Consider the following 7762-nt stretch of genomic DNA (forward strand, 5'->3'; position numbering starts at 1 on the left):
AGTAGTTCAATTAAAAAGTGGAAAAACATTAAATACCTCACTTCAAGGCAGCAGGAAGCCAAGAAATGAACAAGCTGTTACCTAAAATCCCTCTGAGGACAGTAAGAGCCTAGAGAGGAATAATTCTGGCGCTCAAACGCCAGAAAAGGGTGGAGAGCTGGCATTAAACGCCCAACCCATGCTCAGTTCTGGCGTTCAAATGCCAGAAACAAGTAAGGAGTTGGCGTTGAACGCCCAAAGGAAGCTCAGTTCTGGCGTTCAGACGCTAGAAACAGGTAAAGAGTTGGCGTCTAACGCCACTCCGGCTTCCAACCCTGGCATTCAAATGCCAGTGGGAGATCAGACACATACAAGTGCTGATAGCAACCCCTCTAAGAAGGCTTTCCCAACCACCTCTGTAGGAAATAAACCTGCAGCAACTAAGGTTAAGGAGTACAAAGCCAAGATGCCTTATCCTCAGAAACTCCGTCAAGCGGAGCAGGATAAGCAATTTGCCCGCTTTGTAGACTATCTCAGGACTCTTGAAATAAAGATTCTGTTTGCAGAGGCACTTGAGCAAATACCCTCTTATGCTAAGTTCATGAAAGAGATCTTAAGTCATAAGAAGGATTGGAGAGAAACTGAAAAAGTTTATCTCACTGAAGAATACAATACGGTCATTTTGAAAAGCTTACCAGAGAAGCTTAAAGATCTCGAAAGCTTCATGATACCATGCACATTAGAGGGTACTTGTACCAAGAAAGCTTTATGTGATCTTGGAGCAAGTATTAACCTAATACCTGCATCCACTATTAGAAAGCTTGGTTTGACTGAAGAAGTCAAACCAACCCGGATATATCTCCAACTTGCTGACGGCTCCATTAAATACCCATTAGGCGTGATTGAAGACATGATTGTCAAGGTTGGGCCATTTGCCCTTCCCACTGACTTTGTGGTGCTGGAAATGGAGGAGCACAAAAGTACAACTCTCATTCTAGGAAGACCTTTCCTAGCAACTGGACGAACCCTCATTGACGTCTAAAAAGGGGAATTAACCCTGAGAGTCAATGAGAATGAGTTTAAGTTGAATGTTGTTAAAGCTATGCAGCATCCAGACACCCTAAATGACTGCATGAGCATTGATATTATTGACTCTCTAGTGAAAGAGGTCAATATGACTGAGAGTCTCGAATTAGAGCTAGAGGATATCTTTAAAGATGTTTAGCCTGATCTGGAGGAACCAGAGAGAATAATAGAACCTCTGAAAATTCCTCAGGAAGAGCAGAAACCTCCTAAACCCGAGCTCAAACCATTACCACCATCCCTGAAATATGCATTTTTGGGAGAAGGTGACACTTTTCCTATAATCATAAGCTCTACCTTAGAGCCACAGGAAGAGGAAGCACTGATTCAAGTGCTAAGGACACACAAGACAGCTCTTGGGTGGTCCATAAGTGATCTTAAGGGCATTAGCCCAGCCAGATGCAAGCACAAGATCCTATTGGAGGATAATGCTAAGCCAGTGGTTCAACCACAAAGGCAGCTAAATTTGGCCATGAAGGAAGTGGTGCAGAAGGAGGTCACTAAATTACTAGAGGCTAGGATCATTTATCCTATTTTTGATAGCCCCTGGGTAAGCCCTGTCCAAGTCGTCCCTAAGAAGGGTGGCATGACAGTGGTTCATAATGAAAAGAATGAACTGGTTCCTACAAGAACAGTTACAGGGTGACGTATGTGTATTGATTACAGAAGGCTCAATACAGCTACCAGAAATGATCATTTTCCTTTACCATTCATAGACCAGACGCTAGAAAGATTAGCAGGTCATGATTACTACTGCTTTCTGGATGGATATTCAGGATATAATCAAATTGCAGTAGATCCCCAAGATCAAGAGAAAACAGCATTCACATGTCCATATAGAGTATTTGCATACAGAAGGATGCCATTTGGTCTGTGCAATGCACCTGCAACCTTTCAAAGGTGCATGCTCTCTATTTTCTCTGATATGGTGGAAAACTTTCTAGAAGTCTTCATGGATGACTTTTCAGTATTTGGAGACTCATTCAGCTCCTGTCTTGACCATCTAGCACTTGTTCTAAAGAGGTGCCAAGAGACTAACCTTGTTTTAAACTGGGAGAAATGTCACTTTATGGTGACTAAAGGAATTGTCGTTGGGCACAAAATTTCGAACAAGGGAATAGAGGTGGATCAAACTAAGGTAGAGGTAATTGAAAAATTATCACCACCTGCCAATGTTAAGGCAACCAGAAGCTTTCTGGGGCATGCAGGATTCTATAGGAGGTTTATAAAATATTTTTCAAAAATTGCAAAACCTCTGAGTAATCTGCTAGCTGCTGACACGCCATTTATCTTTAATAAAGAGTGTCTGTAGGCGTTTGAGACCTTGAAAGCTAAGCTGGTCACAGCACCAGTCATCTCTGCACCAGACTGGACATTACCATTTGAACTAATGTGTGATGCCAGTGACCATGCCATTGGTGCAGTGTTGGGACAAAGGCATGACAAGCTTCTGCACGTCATTTATTATGCCAGTCGTGTTTTAAATGACGCATAGAAGAACTACACAACCACAGAAAAAGAGTTACTTGCAGTGGTTTACGCCATTGACAAGTTCAGATCTTATTTAGTAGGATCAAAAGTGATTGTGTACACTGACCATGCTGCTCTTAAATATCTACTCACAAAGCAGGATTTAAAACCCAGACTCATAAGATAGGTGTTGCTTCTACAAGAGTTTGATATAGAAATAAGAGACAGAAAAGGGACAGAGAACCAAGTAGCAGATCACCTGTCCCGAATAGAACCAGTAGAAGGGGTGTCCCTCCCTCTTACTGAGATCTCTGAAAACTTTCCGAATGAGCAACTCTTTGCCATCCAGGAAGCACCATGGTTTGCAGACATTGCAAACTACAAGGCTGTGAGATTCATACCTGATGAGCGGATAATTTGTACGCTTTTTGGCATTGTTTTTAGTATGTTTTTAGTATGTTTTAGTTAGTTTTTAGTATATTTTTATTATTTTTTAGTTAAAATTCACTTTTCTGGACTTTACTATGAGTTTGTGTGTTTTTCTGTGATTTCAGGTATTTTCTGGCTGAAATTGAGAGACCTGAGCAAAAATCTGATTCAGAGACTGAAAAGGACTGCAGATGCTGTTGGATTCTAACCTCCCTGCACTCGAAGTGGATTTTCTAGAGCTACAGAAGCCCAATTGGCGCGCTCTCAATGGCGTTGGAAAGTAAACATCCTGGGCTTTCCAGCAATGTTTAATAGTCCATACTTTGCCCGATATTTGATGGCCCAAACCGGCGTTCCAAATCAGCTCAAAACTGCCCGGCGTTAAACGCCGGAACTGGCACAAGAATGGGAGTTAAATGCCCAAACTGGCACAAAAGCTGGCGTTTAACTCCAAGAAAAGTCTCTACACGAAAATGCTTCAATTCTCAGCCCAAGCACACACCAAGTGGGCCCGGAAGTGGATTTTTATGTCATTTACTCATCTCTGTAAACCCTAGGCTACTAGTTCTCTACAAATAGGACCTTTTGCTATTGTATTTTCATCTTTTGATCACTTCAGATCTCTAGATCATCTTTGGACGTCTAGTTCTTAGATCATTGGAAGGCTAGCCATTCGGCCATGCCTAGACCTTGTTCTTATGTATTTTCAACGGTGGAGTTTCTACACACCATAGATTAAGGTGTGGAGCTCTGCTGTACCTCGAGTATTAATGCAATTACTATTGCTCTTCTATTCAATTCAGCTTGTTCTTATTCCAAGATATTCATTCGCACTCAAGAACTTGATGAATGTGATGATTATGTGACGCTCATCATCATTCTCACTTATGAACGCATGCTTGACAACCACTCCCGTTCTACAAGCAAACAATGCTTGAATGTTTATCTCTTGGATTCTTTAACCGGAATCTTCGTGGTATAAGCTAGAATTGATGGCGGCATTCAAGAGAATCCGGAAGGTCTAAACCTTGTCTGTGGTATTCTGAGTAGGATTCAATGATTGAATGACTGTGACGAGCTTCAAACTCCTGAAGGCTGGGCGTTAGTGACAGACGCAAAAGAATCAATGGATTCTATTCCAACCTGATTGAGAACCGACAGATGAATAGCCGTGCCGTGACAGGGTGCGTTGAACATTTTCACTGAGAGGACGGGACTGTAGCCACTGACAACGGTGATGCCCAACATACAGCTTGCCATGGAAAGGAGTAAGAAGGATTGGATGAAGACAGTAGGAAAGCAGAAAGACGGAAGGGACAAGGCATCTCCATTCGCTTATCTGAAGTTCTCACCAATGAATTACATAAGTATCTCTATCTTTATGCTTTATTCATATATCATCCATAACCATTTCAATCTGCCTGACTAAGATTTACAAGGTGACCATAGCTTGCTTCATACCAACAATCTCCGTGGGATCGACCCTTACTCGCGTAAGGTTTATTACTTGGACGACCCAGTGCACTTGCTGGTTAGTTGTGCGAAGTTGTGATAAAGTGTTGAGATTGCAATTGAGTGTACCATGTTGATGGCGCCATTGATGATCACAATTTCGTGCACCAAGTTTTTGGCGCCGTTGCCGGTGATTGTTTCGAGTATGGACAACTGACGGTTCATCTTGTTGTTTACATTAGGTATTTTTCTTCAGAGTTCTTAAGAATGAATTCTAGTGTTTCAAGGTGATGTTCTTATCATCACCAAAGCTGATTGATTCTCATCAATTTAGCTCTTGAATGTAATGTCCTGCTGAAGCTTGGCTAGCCATGTCTAATTTCTTTAGACTAAAGCTTTATACTAACATTGCATGATTCCTGGAATTCTCATTAAGAATTTTGATATCTTTATTTTCTTTTACACTTAATTTTCGAAAAAAAAATCCAAAAAAATTACAAAATCATAAAAACCAAAAATATTTCTTGTTTGAGTCTAGTGTCTCATTTTAAGTTTGGCGTCAATTGCATGTTTCTGTTCTTCTTGCATTCATTCATGTGTCTTAAGTGATCTTCAAGTTGTTCTTGATGATTTCCTTGCTCTGATCTTTAAATCCTCTTGACTTGAGTGTTTTGTTGTTTCTCATATGCATTCTCATTTTGTTAGTGTCAGTAGTATACAAACTGCTAAGTTTGGTGTCTTGCATGCATTGTTATTTGATTTTAGTTGCACTTTGATTATTCCTCATTATTAAAAATCCAAAAATATTTTTAATTTGTGTCTTTTCAAGTCAATAATACAGAGAATTGAAGATTCAGAACATACAGCAGAGGAATTACACAGAAAAAGCTGGACGTTCAAAACGCCCAGTGAAGAAGGCAAACTGGCGTTTAAACGCCAGCCAGGGTGCCTGGCTGGGCGTTTAACGCCCAAAAGGGTAGTGTTTTGGGCATTAAACACGAGAATGTGCACCATTCTGGGCGTTTAACGCCAGGATGGCACAAGAGGGAAGATTCTGTTTTCATTTCAAATTTTTTTTTCAAGTTTTCAAAATCTTTTCAAAATCAAATATTTTTCAAATCATATCTTTTCAATCAAATCTTTTTCAAAATCAATTTCTTTCTATTTTCAAAAATACTTGCTATCAATTAATGATTTGATTCAACATTTCAAGTATGTTGCCTTTTCTATTGAGAAAGGTTTAATGTTTGAATCATATCTTTTCTTGTTAGCCAAGTCATTAATTTTTAAAATCAAATCTTTTTAAATTGTTTTTCAAATCATATCTTTTCAATCATATCTTTTTAAAACCATAACTTTTCAATCATATCTTTTTAATCATATCTTTTTCAAAATAGTTTTCAATCATATCTTTTTGATTTCTAATTTCAAAATCTTTTTCAAAAATCACTTGATTTCTTTCCCACTCTTAGTTTTCGAAAATCAATTACTATTTTTCAAAATGTTTTTAAAATCTTTTACTTAATTTTCGAAAATTTCTTCCCCTCTTCTCACATCCTTCTATTTATGGACTAACACTATTCCTCAAGGAACAATTCGAACTCCATCTCTCTTGATAAGTTCGAATTCTTCTACCTCTTCCTTCTATTTTTCATTTCCTCTGACACCTCAAGGAATCTCTATACTGTGACATAGAGGATTCCATATTTTCTTGTTCTCTTCTCTTTCATATGAGCAGGAGCAAAGACAAAAGCATTCTTGTTGAGGCTGACCCTAAATCTGAAAGGACCTTGAAGCGAAAGCTAAGAGAAGCTAAGGCACAACTCTCTGTAGAGGACCTAACAGAAATCTTCAAATAGGAAGAACCCATGGCAGCCAAAACCAACAACAATGCCAACAATGCAAGGAAGGTGCTGGGTGACTTCACTGCACCTACTCCCGACTTCTATGGGAGAAGCATCTCTATCCCTGCCATTGGAGCAAACAACTTTGAGCTTAAGCCTCAATTAGTTTCTCTAATGCAACAGAATTGCAAGTTCCATGGACTTCCATTGGAAGATCCTCATCAGTTTTTAGCTGAATTCTTGCAAATCTGTGACACTGTCAAGACTAATGGGATTAACCCTGAGGTCTACAGACTTATGCTATTCCCTTTTGCTGTAAGAGACAGAGCTAGGATATGGATGGATTCACAACCTAAAGAAAGCCTGAACTCTTGGGAAAAGCTAGTCAATGCCTTCTTGGCAAAGTTCTTTCCACCTCAAAAATTGAGTAAGCTTAGAGTGGAAGTCCAAACCTTCAGACAGAAGGAAGGAGAATCCCTCTATGAAGCTTGGGAAAGATACAAACAATTGATCAGAAAGTGTCCCTCTGACATGCTTTCTGAATGGAGCATCATAGGTATTTTCTATGATGGTCTGTCTGAACTGTCCAAGATGTCTTTAGATAGCTTTGCTGGAGGATCTCTTCATCTGAAGAAGATGCCTACAGAAGCTCAAGAACTAATTGAAATGGTTGCAAATAACCAATTTATGTACACTTCTGAAAGGAATCCTGTGAACAATGGGACAAATCAGAAGAAAGGAGTTCTTGAGATTGATACTCTGAATGCCATGCTGGCTCAGAACAAGATATTGACTCAGCAAGTCAATTTGATTTCTCAAAGTCTGTCTGAAATGCAAGCTGCACCAGGCAGTACTAAGGACGCTTCATCTAAAGAAGAAGCTTATGATCTTGAGAACCCTTCAATAGAAGAGGTGAATTACTTGGGAGAACCCTATGGAAACACCTATAATTCTTCATGGAGAAATCATCCAAATCTCTCATGGAAGGATCAACAGAGACCTCAACAAGGTTTCAACAACAATAATGGTGGAAGAAACAGGTTTAGCAATGGCAAGCCTTTTCCATCATCTTCTCAGCAACAGACAGAGAATTCTAAGCAGAGCCACTCTGACTTAGCAACCATGGTCTCTGATCTAATCAAAACCACTCAAAGTTTCATGACTGAAACAAGGTCCTCCATTAGAAACTTGGGGGCACAAGTGGGTCAGCTGAGCAAGAAAATTACTGAAATCCCTCCTAGTACTCTTCCAAGCAATACAGAAGAAAATCCAAAAGGAGAGTGCAAGGCCATCAACATGGCCGAATTTGGAGAGGAGGAAGAGGCAGTGAACGCCACTGAGGAAGACCTCAATGGACGTCCACTGGCCTCCAATGAGTTCCCTAATGAGGAACCATGGGAATCTGAGGCTCACATTGAGACCATAGAGATTCCATTGGACTTACTTCTGCCATTCATGAGCTCTGATGAGTATTCTTCCTCTGAAGAGGATGAATATGTCACTGA

The sequence above is a fragment of the Arachis hypogaea genome, chromosome 2 (genome assembly GCF_003086295.3).
Source record: "Arachis hypogaea cultivar Tifrunner chromosome 2, arahy.Tifrunner.gnm2.J5K5, whole genome shotgun sequence".
Classification (NCBI taxonomy): domain Eukaryota; kingdom Viridiplantae; phylum Streptophyta; class Magnoliopsida; order Fabales; family Fabaceae; genus Arachis; species Arachis hypogaea.